The following is a 16,594-nucleotide window of genomic DNA, read 5'->3' on the forward strand; positions in this document are numbered from 1 at the left end:
TCCTGAGGGGAGGCCTCAGGGACCAGGAGAAGACCAGGATATCGTAATTGTAGTCAAAGAGACATTGATTTAACGTCCCTATTGACCATCGAGGGCTGGACTTGAAGGGTGGCTGGCATTGGCTCTGACTCGATGGCTATGGCTTGCCTAAGGAATAGAGTCCACAAAAGCTGCGATCTGGTGTTCCTGACCCCTGGGGGGGATGTGGATGTCCAGGAAAGGTTTGGAGAGGACCGGAAGAACTCTGCTCGGCATGGGTCTCCCCTTTAACGACGAACCTGTCTTTTTACTGGGCTGGAAGTCGCCATAAGTCCTGCCTGTCCGCAGTAGATACAAAGACCCTTGGAGCGGTGCCTCTCCTTTTCTGTTGGGGATGGGTGTTGCGGGCAATCTCTACAGGTTGTGGTGGGGTTTGGCGGCACTTCTGGGGGGGAGTTTAGTGGCGGGAGGGTGGTGGCAAGGGGCGTCGCTCGGGGCACATAGTTATGAGAGTTTGTAAAGCTATAATTTATGCTAAGAAAGGATTTTCAATGAAAATAGTCTGGACATTTATAGATTTGTTTGGTCAAATTAAACCCTCATTCTTAAATGACCAAGTTTGTTGCATATAAAGAAAGGAATTAAAAAAAAAAAAACCATAACAGACTCCATGTTTGCATAACTTTGACAGGTTCTGTAATTCAGGTATACACTGTTTTATGATCTGAATAATTTCTGAGGTAAAGTTCTACATTTAAATGTTAAGCCACATCCCCTGACACATCAGTCTGACAGCAGGGTCTGTGATTCGGCTTTGAGATGGAAACATTTAAAATGTTTTTATATTTTTTATGCTTTGCTTCATGATTCGGTTAGATTTTAATTCAGGGCTTTATGATTTAATTCTGAAAAGATTTCATGCCGCTAGATTGGCGTGATTATGTAATGTCTCATTATATAATTCGTAATGTAACATATAAATGTGTGTGCGTGTTTGTTTGTATGTTAAACACCATGGGTCAATCAGCTGCTTTTGACAAGTGGTGGAGGCTTGGCGCACACACACACGCACACACGCACACACACACACACACGCACACACGCACACACGCATTGCCAGAAGGCTTAGCCACACTCATGCCTCTGTCTGCAGCTTTACTTAATCTTAATCACTATTAAGTGTGAAATAAAGTTCATAAAACAATAAAAACAATTGTACAATTATACTTAATGTAATGTTTAGATAAAAAAATATATATATTTTTTAACTAAAAAAGATAAAAATGAATCTAAAATTAGCTGCTTAAATTGAATTATTTACAAACAAATGTAATAATAATAATATTTTTTATTAATAGTGTTTAATAATAATAATAAATAATAATAATAATACAAATTTCAGACAATTAAAATTGATGGAATTTAACAGATTATGGACTCATTATCCAGGTGAACAAACAAAGCTTTCATTTGTATCTTTTTAATATTAAAACATCAAAAAATATCTTTAAATCTGATTTTATTATACTGCATTATTATACAGTTCTCAATTCAAAACTAAACAAAACATAGGGTTGTTTACAAAGAAAATCCAGTAGTTATTTATGTGGTGTTGAAGGAGTCTCCAATTTCAGGACTTTTAATAAAGAGAAAATGTATTTATTTTTTCCCCAGAAAAAGTATGTGGCATGAAAATAGCAAAAACAAATGAACAAAAAAAGCAAACAGTCTTTAGTACAGCGAAGTTTTCTTTTGATCTTTTTTTTAAAGACGGTACCATATTTTTTGTGACATATTTGAGTGAGAGAATAAGATGCTGGTGTTGAGATGATTGTTTATCAGTGTTGTTGCTGTAATGTAGATCAGAACAGGAAGTTGGTTGTCTTATAGGGGTTTTAGCTGTTTGTCTCATTGGTGTCCTAGCTGCTTGTCTCATTGGTGTCCTAGCTGCTTGTCTCATTGGTGTCCTAGCTGCTTGTCTCATTGGTGTCCTAGCTGCTTGTCTCATGAATGTTCTAGCTGCTTGTCTCATGAATGTTCTAGCTGCTTGTCTCATGAATGTTCTAGCTGCTTGTCTCATGAATGTTCTAGCTGCTTGTCTCATGAATGTTCTAGCTGCTTGTCTCATTGGTGTCCTAGCTGCTTGTCTCATTGGTGTCCTAGCTGCATGTCTCATTGGTGTCCTAGCTGCATGTCTCATGGGCGTTCTAGCTGCTTGTCTTATTGGTGTCCTAGCTGCTTGTCTCATTGATGTCGTTGCATGTCTCATGGATGGTCTTGCTGCTTGTCTCATGAACTGTTTATCTCATGGACATCAACAATAAACCTTTTGAATATTGAACTTTTTGAAAACCTCGGTGATGAGAGTTTGACATCACATGACAAAAAAAAACATTGTACATTTAAAGGATTTATATACTTGATCAAGGGTCTGGTGTGTTAGTGATGCGGTAGAATTTGTTGTGTGTGATGAAGTTACACAAAACGCGGCCTGCGACTTCAGTTTATTGATTTGACAGGTTTTTTTTGTCATCAATATATTTTGTCCTTGAAGTGTCTTCTAGTAATTGACTCTAATTGATGACCCTCTTATGAAAATCGTTATCTTCGCTGCTTCTTTTTCAAATGGAAAATAAATCAAATCAAATCAAATCAGAACTGGCTTGACTTGATAAACAATCATCATCACAAACGTACAAAACCCAGTGAGTCACCGAATCCTGTAAAACGGCATGTTGTGTGTGTGTGTGTGTGTGTGTGTGTGTGTGTGTGTGTGTGTGTGTGTGTGTGTGTGTGTGTGGGTGTGGGTGTGGAACCACAAACAGGCCAACAGAATCCAAGCTGGTTGTAATGAGAGCACATTGCTGCTGAATCCTGAATTCTGATTGGTCAGAACGTGTTAATTCTTAATTTGTGCGGTTGCAAATCACAGGTTCGTCTTCACACACGTTTGATTCCGCACACACTCTGCTTTATTTCCTGTCTCTGTGTAAAAGTGTGTATGAGCATGAATGACTTTAGGAAACACGAGTCCCCGTTTCACAGCCGTGTCTCTTCTTTCGTTTTCGCTCATTTTCCATTCCGGCGTCCATTTTGTCTCATCGTTATTTCACTTGAAAATAATAAAAATTTCTTTACATGAGGGGGAAAATTTGTTGTGCTTTAAAATCACAAATTTTCCCCTCATGTTAACAGTCTGGTTAAGATCTGGCAACCCAAAGTTTTTGTTTAGATTATAAATGTGTTGTGGAAGAATGATGTTAGTCACTTCAGTACGGTTTTTTCAGTGGCTCGTGGTGCCGTATTTGGACGTTGATTCTAGGAAAAATAAGTAAGATATAATCAACGAATCGCTGCACGAGGCGGAGGAAAAGAACCACCTGGTGCGAAGCAGATAACGGTAGCCTCCGTGTAGCTCTTAGAGGTCATCAGGAAAAACGTAGACTCACGGTCTCACAGCTGTATAGAAAAGGGACTGTATGTTTTTCGATAGTTACGGATGTTTCGAATTCACTGCGTTTCTTAGAACGGTAATAAAACTCTACTGGTGTGTTGGACAGAACAAAAAGTATTCAGTAGGTCATTTTGTCTTTCTGTTTCTGAGGAGAACGTCAATTTGATCATATATCTTTAGTTGTATGCAGATTTAAACTTGAAGTGGGCGTGGTCTAAACAGGAAGGTTTATTTATTTATTTATTTTATTTTTTTTTAAATGAATTGACTTGTTTATAACGATAGAAAACGCTGATGTATGATTTCTGCCTTTACAGTTCCTCTGCCTCAGCTACATCACTCCAGTTCATAATTGGTCCCAGTTAAAGATGCGGAAATTTATTAGGATTTTAAATGCTTTTTATAGTTTCTTCTCTTTTTTCTTTTGCACTTATTTACTTCCTTAAATTATTTTCTCTTCAGAAGGCAGTGCTACCAGACGTGCATTACATTATTCCAGCAGAGGAAAGCAATTTTGGTGTAAAGTCAGTTGTAGCTGCAAGGCATTTCATTGTTTTTTTACATTTTTTATTAATTACTTACTAAGTAATGTTTGCCAAATGAGATGCCCATGGACAAAAAAATAGCTGTACTGAAGTTAATAGCTGTAACTAAGATGTAAGCAGTGAGTGCGTCTGTCTGTCTGTCTGTCTGTCTGTCTGTCTGTCTGTCTGTCTGTCTGTCTGTTCACCCAGACACACACTTATTATTAATTAAGATATTACAGTGTATATGCAGAATTATTGTCCAGGTCTTTATGTCGTGGAAAATACGGACAGGTTGATTGTTCGTCATTTCGTCCGTTCTTCTGCCTATCCTCCGGTCTGTTCGTTTCTCAGTCTGTTTTCAGTTCTGTCTTTTTGTCCATCCGTCTGTCTGTTCATCTTCTGCCTGTCTGTTTTTACCTCACAGAAACAGAACAGCAACAGAGAGTTAACGTGCAGCAGAAGCGAATGAGTGTGTTGTAGACGTGTAGTGACGTGTCCCGCGCTGTGCCGTGAGCGTGGGTGAGGACGCGGGAATCATTTCGGAACACGAAATGAGAATTTCTTTTTCTTTTCTTTTTTTTCTTCACCTTTTTTCCTCTTTCGTATTCTTTCCCTTGTTCTCTCTCATCTTTTGTTTTTTTCTTCTGTGTTTTTTACCTCACGCACATCTTTGCATTAATTTCCATTCTCCCTGTCACGTTTTCTTTCTCCTTCTCTCTCTCGCTCTCTCGCTCTCCCTCTCTCTCAGAGGAGTGTGTGAGGTAATGATTGCTATTTTTAGCCTCCTCCTCCCCTCCACACATTCTAACGTCCTCTGTTTCACCCATCCGGGGCTCTTGACATCATCCACAGGTTATTTATAGCCCTTTATAGGTTTTATTTATGGGTTTTAATACTCCAAACACCCAATTTAACCCCAGTGCATGCTGGGACGTCAGAGGAAGGAGGCTGGATTATATGTATTCGTCTGGTGAAATCGCTAATGACTAACAGAGGATGGAAGGTGACAGAGGCTGAGTGACCATACCAGGCGTCAGAGACGCTCATTAATGTAGTGAGAGTCCAGCGGTTCGGTTCGGTTTGTAGAAGTGCTCCAGTGCTGACCGGAGCCTGATTCAGAGGAGAAGTGGGAGCTCGTAAATGTCCAATCACATTTGAGCAATGAAAAGAAAGACAGAACAAGCTAATGTTCATTCTACTTTTGTGTAGAAAAAATACATTCCCTTTTCTGTTATTTTCATCTCGACATCTGTATGGAGTTCTCTTTTTCCAATTGGAGATCGCTCAGGATCACCACGTGAACAACCCAAAACAGTCCATGAAGACCAACTCAAGTACTAAGAGAATGGATTTGTACTGTAATTAATATAAACAATGCTACAATGTCTGCAGTTTGGTTCCTCTGAAGGTTCTTCCTCATACCATCTCAGGGAGTTTTTCCTTTCCACTGCTGCCACTGGCTCATTAGAGAGAAACTTATAAGGTCTAATTTATAAGTTCAAAACATTTCCACTCCTAATTTATTCTTCTGCTCTGGGACAATGTCCCTGGTTAAAGAGCGCTAAACAAATCTAATCGAATCAAACTTTTCATTTCCATCCTTTCTTTCCCTTATTCATTTCTGTTTCTTCCCTTCTCTCCCTTTCAAATTTCTATTTGCCTTTTCTTTTTTTTATTCTCATTTCAAAATCTGTCCAATCCGATTTCACTTCTGTTCCCTTTGGGTCTTCCTTTCCGTTCCTTTTCTTTCACCCCCCCCCCTTCTTTTCCTTTCCTTTCATTTCCTTTTCTTTCATTCCCCCCCCCTTCTTTTCCTTTCCTTTCCTTTCCTTTCCTCCCCTTTCCTTTCCTTTCATTTCCCCTCTTTTCCTTTACTTTCCTTTTCTTTCCCCTCTTTTTTACCTGTCACATGTACTCTACAGCACTGTGAAATTCATCCTTCGCACATCCCACTGATGTTGGGAAGCTGGAGGGTCGGAGCACAGGGCCTTCCTCAAGGGAAGACACTCCAGGAGCGATAGCATTAATAAACAGTTCGATGTCTTCCGTTCTGTTATGAGACCTTCCCGCTATTGAGTCGCCCCTGACTTCCACGTTCAATAATCACTTCCTGTGAACCCGACGGCTGCGCACACTTACTTCCTGTCAGACAGGAAGTGCTGCTGCTTATTCAGAGTTTTAGATAGCAGCTCTCTAGCAGTCAGTGTCAGCTGAAATGGGGTGAGGTGATCGTTAAAACACACACACACACACACACACACACACACACACTCTCTATCACTCTCTCAGAGAAAGAGGTATGTCCTCTGTGCATATTAGTCTTGTGAAGGAGGTGTGGCATTTTTGACCTGCCAGTTTCATTGAAGTTGTTGAAAAAGGGGGCGGGTCTAAACACCTGTCAATCACAAAGACAGAGGCGTGTCATACCTGAGTCATAGATATTAAAAGCTTGTGGCCGGATGTGAACTGTAAGAGCCCATCTGCATTTTAGTTGCGCATTTCCCTCTCTTCTGGTCGAGCCTCGTCTGTGTTCATACCACACGCACACACGCGCGCGCTGTAAACCTTACTTGGCATTGCGGACAACAGAAAATTGGATTCACGTTGCCACTAAAGCACCTGATCCACTGCATGCTTTATTAGGAAATAATTCTCACTCTTATGAGTTTCGTGTGCGTGTGTGCGTGCGTGTGTGCGTGCGTGTGTGCGTGCGTGTGTGCGTGCGTGTGTGTGTGTGTGTGAGAGCGCACGCACGCATGTGCTTTGGTGTTCTAGAGCGATTTTGTAAATGTGCATTACATAAGATGGCATAAACACACATGCCTTCACAAGATGTGCTTTTCTTCGAGTGTGTGTGTGTGTGTGTGTGTGTGTGTGTGTGTGTGTGTGTGTGTGTGTGTGTGTGTGTGTGTTTATTCGCTGCTACAGCATGTGTACAACGAGCTTCCTACAGTAACCTTATTCACCTCCTGCAGAGACAAATCACCATTTACAAAAAATCGCTCACACACACACCCACACACACACACACACACACACACGTATGGCAGCCTTGATGAAAACAAAACCACAAACACATTGACATTCCCACTCTGGCAGCTGCTACAGAACAAAGTGACCTCTGAATCAGAGGGACGAGACGCAGCCTCATAAAGAGTTTGAATCAATTTAATGGATATGAAATGAGACGGTACTCAGGCTTGTCCTCGTCCTCGTCTTTGTCCGTGTCCCGTCCTTCAATATGACGTTACTCAAACGGAAGAAGTTAAAGAAGAGATAAATGCTTATAACATGTTTCTGATAAGTACTTAATCTGGACATGTGTTCTAAATTATGTGTAATGATTGATAGACTTGTCACGTTTTTATTTATTTATTTATTTATTTATTTATTTATTTATTTATTTATTTATTTATCATTTTCTGCCACCTCTCCGTCTTTTCTGTCTTTTTTTTTTTCTTTTCTTTCCACAGAGTTTATAAACTTATCCTCCACTTTGTTAGAAACACATGCTCAATTATCCGATTGCAGTTACAGGAATTTTCAAGACTTTCCATGGGAATTAACGGGAATATATGGGAATTAACTGGAATTATTGCCAGTAAACTGGGATTTTACAAAATAACTTTATAAATTTGTTTTATATTTCTAATAAATTTTCCATAAATTCCTGGTAAATTCCCATGGAGAGTTTATGAAAATGGACTGTAAATTTTCCGCTTATTTGCAACCTTAAACTACGTTTTCTAGAGTTTACACCGAATGGTGCAGAAAACGAAAAACATCCAGTTGTGGTCGGAAATGCGATTTTAATGGTTGTTCACTCGATTAATGGTGCAAAGAAAAGCATCCCGGAGTGAACATGAGGCAAATGGCTACATCAAGACGTCCTCATCGTTCCAAGAACCTCAGGAATCCTAGGTTACAGCAGGCATGGGCTCAACCCACACTGGGCAGTTTAAGATTCGGAAAATTAAATGTCGCCTGGTCACACATCATCTGAACATCTTTTTACCAAACCGCAGAATTTTCTGTGGTTATATTTGAATTGGGATAAAAAGGAACCCTGAACCAACATGGCTACCATTCTATACTTTAGTTCGGCTCGTTGGATCCGACTTCACCATATAAACAAGAGTTCTGAAAGAGTTATTTAAAGAGCAGACAGACGTCTGGAGTGATGTTTATTTTGGAACGACCTGCCCAGTCACCGCACCTAAATCCTACTGAACTGCTCTGGGATGAACTGGATCATAAAGAAATAATCTCCAACTAGTCAAGAACATCTTTGGAAAGTTCTACCAGAAGCACAGCAAAGTATTTCATCTGTGTGTGTAAAGCTTTCTCTCATTATAAAGGAGGATTTTTCAATGAAAATAAGTGGAACATCTGGACATTTATAGATTTGTTTGGAAAAAGGAAATCTTAATACCGTTACATTACCAAAGTGGTCGCATAGAAACAAAAGGAGCATGCATGTGTCTCCTGGAAAACCATAAAAGTTCATACATTTGACAAACTGTGCATTTGTTTAACTGTTAATTAATTAATTTATTTTTTGTCTGTCTGTCTATCTAGCTGTCTATCTATCTGCTGAGATAAAATCTTTAACTTGTAGTTTTGCCAGTTTGGAACGTGTTTTTTCCCTTTACACTAATTACAGTAATCCTCTGCTTTACTACGGTTCGAATCTCACGCCCCAGTTTATCGCAGAATCACATTTGCCACATAACTAATTAGTTATTTGGTATTTTCCCGGTCTCTTGCAGAGAGCACCATAGACCACAACACTTATAGGGAATTGTTTTTATTGACTTATGAAATTTATGAATCAATTTTATTATTAAATATAAAATAAAGTCAAATTTACTATTACAGTACTGTACCGTATACATAAAATTGCATTTTCAGGGTGGCAAAATTATTTATACATCAATGATCACAAAGCCAGAGGTGGAGCTGATGTTGGACTTGGCATTAGATGGCTTATTTATTTATTTATTTACTTATTTGTGTGTGTTGGGGAAAAAAAACACAAAGAGGAACAAGTAAAAAACAAACAAACAAAAAAACAGAGTAAAACACCAGAACGCATGAAATGTAATTAAATATAAAAAATATTCAATATAAAAACAAAGAATATGGACAGGGCCAGGATATATTAAGGTGACACTTTTAGTTTTTGTTATAAAAGTTCATTGTTTGTTTATTTAATTTGTTAGCTTTTAAAGTGCTTGTATCTTGTTCAGTAACTTTATTGAGCTTTGAATATATAATGAAAGAGTGAAGTGTGTTCCGAAAGCCGGTTTGTGTGTTTTCAGTGATTTCAGGTCGATATTTTGACCTGAATGTGGGTTAAACCACACGACCGTTGGCCTATTGATCAGTTCATGGGAATAAAGATCAGTACGGAGGTGAACACGGACAAGTTTATTTTTCCTTCGGCCCGTAAAAGGTCTTGTTCTGTGGTGGCTTTCTAAAACAAATCCCAGGATTTTAGAGCGTTTGTGTAATGATTAACCTGAAGCAGTGTGTTTTTATGCAGAAAAACGTATTAAATATTTGCTGCTGTGTTTGTTGCTGGTCGCTCGAATGGCCATGTTGATTTGACGTCACTTGCTAAACTCGGAAGTTTAAAAGATCATCCCAAGTTTCCAAGCGGAAAACTTTAAACTTTCTTCTGAAATGTCTCACTAACTGCAGTGCCCTCCATTATACTCCATTATACTGATACCTCTGATAAATAGAAGTAAAGAAAGGTGTGAAATGATTAATATTGTTTAACCTATTGATCATTTGTTAAAATAACAAATTCACAGAAATACTTCCCTCTCATGGATATCAAACAATTTGCTATCTTCTGACAGACACTTCCCATTTTTTTTAAAAATCTCAACAACCTTTTTGATGTACATAACAGCCATATTCCTATTTGTGGGAATTTGACCTATGTGTTGCATCATATGTACATCCCCAGGAAACAGGAAATGTTGCTTTAACGATTTCTCAATTCAATTCATTCAATAATTATGCCATACCTATATTTAAAATAGTGGGGTTTTTTTTTTTTGTTTTTTTACAAAATATCGTGCTTGTAATCGTTTGATATCCATGAGAGCAGAATATTACAATATTCACCACAACATAAACCAGTAAAGACCACCTTTGCTCATATTTACCAAGGGTGCCAGTATTAGTGGAAGGTGCTGTATGTACGAAATCAAGCATGGTTTGGTATGATGTAATGTATTATAGTAGTTTATAGTTAAGACTTAAGAACAAGTTAGTTCTTGCCCCCCCCCCCCCCCCCCACAATATAGCAGCTGTAAATATACTTTATCTTACTGAAATTATTCCCCCCCCCCCAAAAAAAATTGATGTAGATAATAAAAAAAACAACACACAAACAGGCCAAATCAGAGGGAAACCCAAACTGTAATCGTCTTGGCAATTTTAATTAATAAATATTATTAATTAATGAATAATATTTGGAAAGAATTATTAGGCTTTACTACACCAGCCGTATGTGGTTCTTCTGCAAACTGCTAGCAGAAAGTCAGAGACACATAATTGTATAAAACGTTTTTGGATAGTAATGATTTTTCCCCTTCACTTGAACCAAACCTGTTTCAGCATGAAGATCTGCTTTAGATGGGTTGGAGTGTAAGATCTTGAGTGGCCTGCTATAAAGTTCTGACCTCAACCCTACTGAACATGAATAAATGTGAACACCGACTGCACCCCCAGGCCTCCTCACCTCACCTACATCACTACCTGACTTTACTTAAACCCTCATGGCTGAATGAATCTCCACAAAGTCTCCTCAAGCACAGTCCTGAATTTAGTGGAACATCTTCCCAGAAGAGTGGAGACATTTTAAAAATCAGCATATGGGGACTAAATGTGGAGCTTCAGAAAGCTCACATTAATTTTACGGTCCGGTGTCGACAAACCTTTTATCCCTATGGTGAATACAATACAAATATTTTTCTAAAGGAATACAGTTGATATCTGGACATCATTTTTGTAATGAAACCTTCATAGATGTTTGCTGACCTTTTTGCCAGCTAGTTTAGCGGTCCAGCTTGCTAGCTAGAATGTTGCTAAGCTAACGTTTTTCAGCTTAGTTTCTAGCAGTTTCTTGCTAAATACAAGGATAAGTGGCGAAATCTTTTTAGCAGCATTCTTCTGAAGATCCGTTTTTAGTTTCGTTTCACACACTCTCTCATTGCCGTCAGGACCGAATTTTTTTTAAACGGTGTGTCGCTCGTACGCAAGGCATCATGGGAATGTTCAGGCTGTAAAGATCGGTGAGATCAGTGTGTAGGGAACAGAGGATGAGCCATGAAATGAGGATGAGTGTAACACAGAGCTTTCTTAAATAAGCCCAGTGCTTAGCTCCTTTGACCTATATTATGATATTAATCTCTCTCACACACACACACACACACACACACACACACACACACACACACACACACACACACACTCCCATTGGATTTTAGTTGCTGCAGCTGTAGCTCTTTTTCCGCACAGTGCACTAAAGAGCGAGAGCCTACATGCTGCTTTAATAATGACTTTCTGTAAGCATATTCGCACACACACACACACACACACACACACACACACTCACACACACACACAGATGTTGAATGTTTCGATTCCGATTGGTCCAAAAGTGTTGATTAATGTCCTCGAGCAGCAGTTCTGGCACGAGTGTAGCTGCAAAACACAGGTTTATTGATATTATTAGCCTCGTTATTGTTCGAATAAATTATAGTTTCTATAGCAACAGCAGACGCCTCAAGGATTATTTTGCCTTATTAAGTATAAAAGAGAGGCTGGTGAGGAAATGACTGTTTACAGCTGCTATAACGTAAGTAAAAGTTGTTTTGTAGCATTAAATGTTGCTAAAAACCAAGTTAATGGTCTTTTTTTTTTGTTGTTTGTTTTTGTTATAAGATTTTGTGTGAGAAATTACATTTTATTTTTATATTTATTTATTTTTTTTGTTCATAGGCAGCAAGTACATCAACATTGTGAAACCGGTCTGTACGCCTGTTTATTTGCATATATTTTTAAAAACAGATACATTTGTAAATACTGGTCATAAAAGCATAAAAATAAGTAAATTCTTAGATAAATGTATTAACTTTAACTTTATACTAGTAATATATTTTTATTTAATTTATTTATATTTTATTTATATTTTAATATTTATTTATTAATTTATTTTATTTTTCAATTTATTAATTTAATTTATTAACTTTATACTAGTAATATATTTCAATTCCATTTCTATTGCACTTTTATTCTACATTTTACAAGAAAGAACAATACGTTAAAATCCAATTGGCAGCCGTGTGGACGTGAACGTGTGTTTATAGGACTGTGGTGAGACCTGAGATGTTGTATGGATTAGATACAGTGGCATTGAGTAAAAGACAGGAGGTGGAGCTGGAGGTAGCAGAGCTGAAGATGTTGAGGTTTTCGTTGGGAGTGACGACGATGGACAGGATTAGAAATGAGTTTATTAGAGGGACAGCGCATGTAGGACGTTTTGGAGACACGGTGAGGGAGGTTTGATTGAGATGGTTTGGACATGTGCAGAGGAGGGACACGGGGTATATCAGTAGGAGAATGCTGAGGATGGAGCCACCAGGAAGGAGGAAAAGAGGAAGACCAAGGAGGAGGTTTATGGATGTGGTGAGGGAAGACATGCAGGTAGATGGTTTGAAAGAGGCAAAACCATGCCTTCATGCCTTCAATTTGGCCATCATCTTCTTTTGGCTGCTGCCATTAGGCGATTCCTAAAGCCCAAAGAAGATGATGGCCAAATGTCTGCGAGGAATCACTTTTCTTTATAATAATGCTTTGGTTTCTTGAGGTTTGCAGGCTTTTGTTTCATTACAGTCCTCTTAAAGTCTCTCCACAGCATTTCAGTCAGGTAGGGTTGCTGGTGTTCTTGAAATCTTGAGATGCTGCCATGTACTTTATAGAGCGACAAACCTTTCACCTGGCGACCTTTCCAAACAAACCATACATGTTCAGACTTTTCCAGAACTTTCACATTTAACATGCTAACTGAGGCCTGTGGGGTCTAAGATTTGTCTAGAATTTTGTTTCTCACTGTAGAACGATGTTTGGAAATGGCCTTATAACCCCTCCCAGATTGGGGGGCAGCAAAGATTGCTTTTCCCAGAACATTGCTGATGTCTTTGCTCTTTGGTGTTGCATTAACACACACCTGAACGCCCTCAGAGCAGCATACTGCTAAAACGTAAGGCTTTTCTAGAGGTGGTCGCACTTGCTGATGATCAATTAACTAAGCTATTTAATGATCTCATCTGAATTATTTAATCTGAGGTTTTTTTCCAAATTTTCCTGGGACCTGATGAGGGAGGGGTGTGTGTGTGTGTGTGTGTGTGTGTGTGTGTGTGTGTGTGTGTGTGTGTGTGTGTGTGTGTGTGTGTGTGTGTGTGTGTGTGTGTGTGTGTGTGTGTGTGTGTGTGTGTGTGTGTGTGTGTGTGTGTGTGTTTTAATCTCAAAGGCACAGTAGTATTACATTATCTTTGTCTGTCTCTGTCTCTCAATTCCTCTTTCTCTGTATTTCTCTTTCCAGATTTGATTTCTGTCAGTCCTTTTGTCAACTTCTCTCTTTTTGCTGTCTGTCTTAATTTCCAGGTTAACAGAAATACAGTGATGGACAAAAATCTAATGTGTCTCTTTTATTTACTGCCTGTATGTAAACGCACCCTTAGCTTTATTAGGAACACTGATGCACCTGCTCCAGCTCCAGTTTCAGATGGAAACATCAGCTTTAGGAAGGATTTTCACACACAACTCTTTACAAACGCTGACGTGCCAACAACAGAAATCTGAGGTCACAGCGGATACGGGGGTTTAAACCCACACTGGACATCGCCTGGTCACATGCTCATCTCTAAACCACACAACCTAGTGTCAGAGTTCACCTACACAAAGCTGATGTGAAGCAACAGTATGCGATACCAGAATCAAATCTGTCTTTCACATCCTGGAAAAAGTTTCACTTGTGTCCCAGAAGTCATAAATCCTATGCCCTACACCTGGCGCATAAATATTGGCACCCGTTCCAATATATTTACTTTAATTTCTCCTTCGCCTTCTTTGTCCTTTTATTCCTGTCGCTGTATTTCTCTTCGTTTTCTTTCTTTTGACTTCTATCACTTTGACCAGTCTTGCTCTTTTTCAATAACTTTCTCGCTGGATTGGACTCTCTCTTTCTGGTACTTTCTTTCTTTTTCTTTTCCAGCTCGCTAGTTTTTTCGTTTAGTGTGCCTGAATTTGCTTGACCATTTTATATTTGTCCTTTACCTTCTTCTCATTTTTTTCTCTAGCCATTTCTCGAGAGATTTCAATCTCTCTCTGTATAGACACATACAGAGAAAGAAAAGGAAAAATACACACACACACACACACACACACACACACACACACACACACACACACACACACTAATGCGTTCCTCTGAGACTACCGCTCTGTGTGGCTGATATTGAAGTCAGTCCCTCAGACTTCTTATCTCTTATCTGTCAGGGAAAGGAGGAGAGCTGACTCAGCACTTGTGCACTACCAAAGATACAGTGTTTATGTGAAGCATGACACACAGTCCTGGTGAAAACTGGGCAGGAGTACCAAAGTAACACATGAGGTTCTGATAATGCCTCTAGTCTCAACCGCTAACGGCTGTTTTAGCTGCGTACACTAACTTTCTGATCAGTCAGGAAACTCTTTTACAAGTCAAAGAATTCTATACACACCAGTCTGGAGCTGAACATACTAATCCTACAACATAACCCAGGTCCAAAAGGTTTCAATACCAACCAACCAACCAATCAATCAAACGAACATCTGGAAAATTTTAAATCCCCACAAACACTCAAAGATTCTAAACAAAAATGTACAGGAGCAACTGGAATCTTTTCATTCTCAAGGTCTAAATAAGATAACCAATCCTAAAAATGATCTCATTTCATCTAATCTAGAGCAAATATTTAAATCCCATGCAACAATCCAGAAGTAAATGTTAAAGGCTCTAATTTCAACGTTGTAGAACTTAAGGATCCAGATTAATTCAGATATCAGTAAATTTAGTTTTCAATATAAAAGTCAAAAGATCCAGAAGATGTATCTGCTTTTTCAGTATAATCCTGAAAAAAACATTTACAAATTTCATCAACAATTTAGAGCATAATGGTCAATCAATACCACAACTCCTCTCTCCAAACACACAAAACAGCTCCTTCAGACCTTCTCTTTACTTCTTCATCAACATTCTCAAAGCAAATAATGCATCTGTGGTGCTCTCCCTCGGCATGAAACCATACTGTTGCTCACAGATGGTCACCTCTTCTCTCAGTTTGGCTTCCACTACTCTTTCCCATAACTTCATGGTGTGACTGATCAACTTTATTCCCCTGTAGTTACTGCAGGTCTGCACATCTCCGTTATTCTTAAAGATCGGTACCAGCACACTCCTTCTCCATTCCTCAGGCATCTTCTCACCTTCCAAAATCCTGTTAAACAACCTGGTTAAAAACTCCACTGCATCTCTCCTAAACATCTCCATGCTTCTACCGGTTTGTCATCTGGACCTACCGACTTTCCAATCACTGCTCTCACTTTCCTCCTTACTAATCCTATCCACTTCCTGCTTCACCATCTCCACACCATCTAAACTTTTCTCTCTCATTTTCCTCGTTCATCAGCTGCTCAAAATACTCCCTCCATCTTCTCAACACACTCTCCTCACTAGTCAACACATTTCAATTTCCACCCTTTATTGCTCTAACATGCAGTACATCCTTCCCAGCTCGGTTCCCCTGCCTTTGCCAATCGCTACAAATCCTTTTCTCCTCCCTTAGTGTCCAACTTCTCCTACAGCTCCTCATATGCCTTTTCCTTGGCTTTCGCCACATCCCTTTTCACCTGCTGCTGCATCTCCTCGTTCTCCTGCCTACTTTTCTCATCACTCTTCCGATCCCAATTCTCTCTTTCTCCTTATGCTCTCCTGACACCTGACTGTTCCAGCCATATGTGCTTCTTACCCAAAATGTTTCCACAAAACTGAAGCCACACAATTGTTTATGACGTCTTTGGATGCAGTAGCATACATTTTCCCTTCACTTAAACTAGGAGACCCAAACCCAATTCAACATGGCAATGCACACCGCCAGCTCCATGAAGATCTGCTTTTACATGGTTCGGAGTGGAAGATCTCCTGCTGTAGAACTCTGACCCTTAATTCTAATGAATGTGAACAAATGTTGCTGAACAAATCTCCACAAGCACATTCTAAAATCTAGTGGAACATCTTACTAGAAGGGTGGAGCTTATTATTAGCAGGAAATGCAGAACACCACATACCGATCTTATGGTCAGGTGGCCATGTATTGTGTATCTATAACTATATTCCTGTGTACCTGGTGTGTGTGTGTGTGTGTGTGTGTGTGTTCGCCTCGACAGTGACGATTACAGTGTAATTGTATAAAAATGAAAAGTAACCCGATGTATGCCGATCGGTTGCTCTGAAACAGGAACACGGCTCTCTGATGTGTTATTGTTTTCCCTGTGGAAGAACATTTCGGAGCAT

The 16,594-nt window shown here is 39.2% G+C and overlaps 1 protein-coding gene across 6 annotated transcripts in view; it reads left to right on the forward strand.

Annotated features, from left to right (window-relative positions):
• The window catches only part of taok3a (TAO kinase 3a), a 66,295-nt gene that overhangs the window by 8,942 nt on the left and 40,759 nt on the right, over positions 1-16,594 (forward strand). The gene's annotated exons all lie outside the window — the stretch shown is intronic.

This window comes from Silurus aristotelis, assembly GCF_946808225.1.
Source record: "Silurus aristotelis genome assembly, chromosome: 23".
NCBI lineage: Eukaryota > Metazoa > Chordata > Actinopteri > Siluriformes > Siluridae > Silurus > Silurus aristotelis.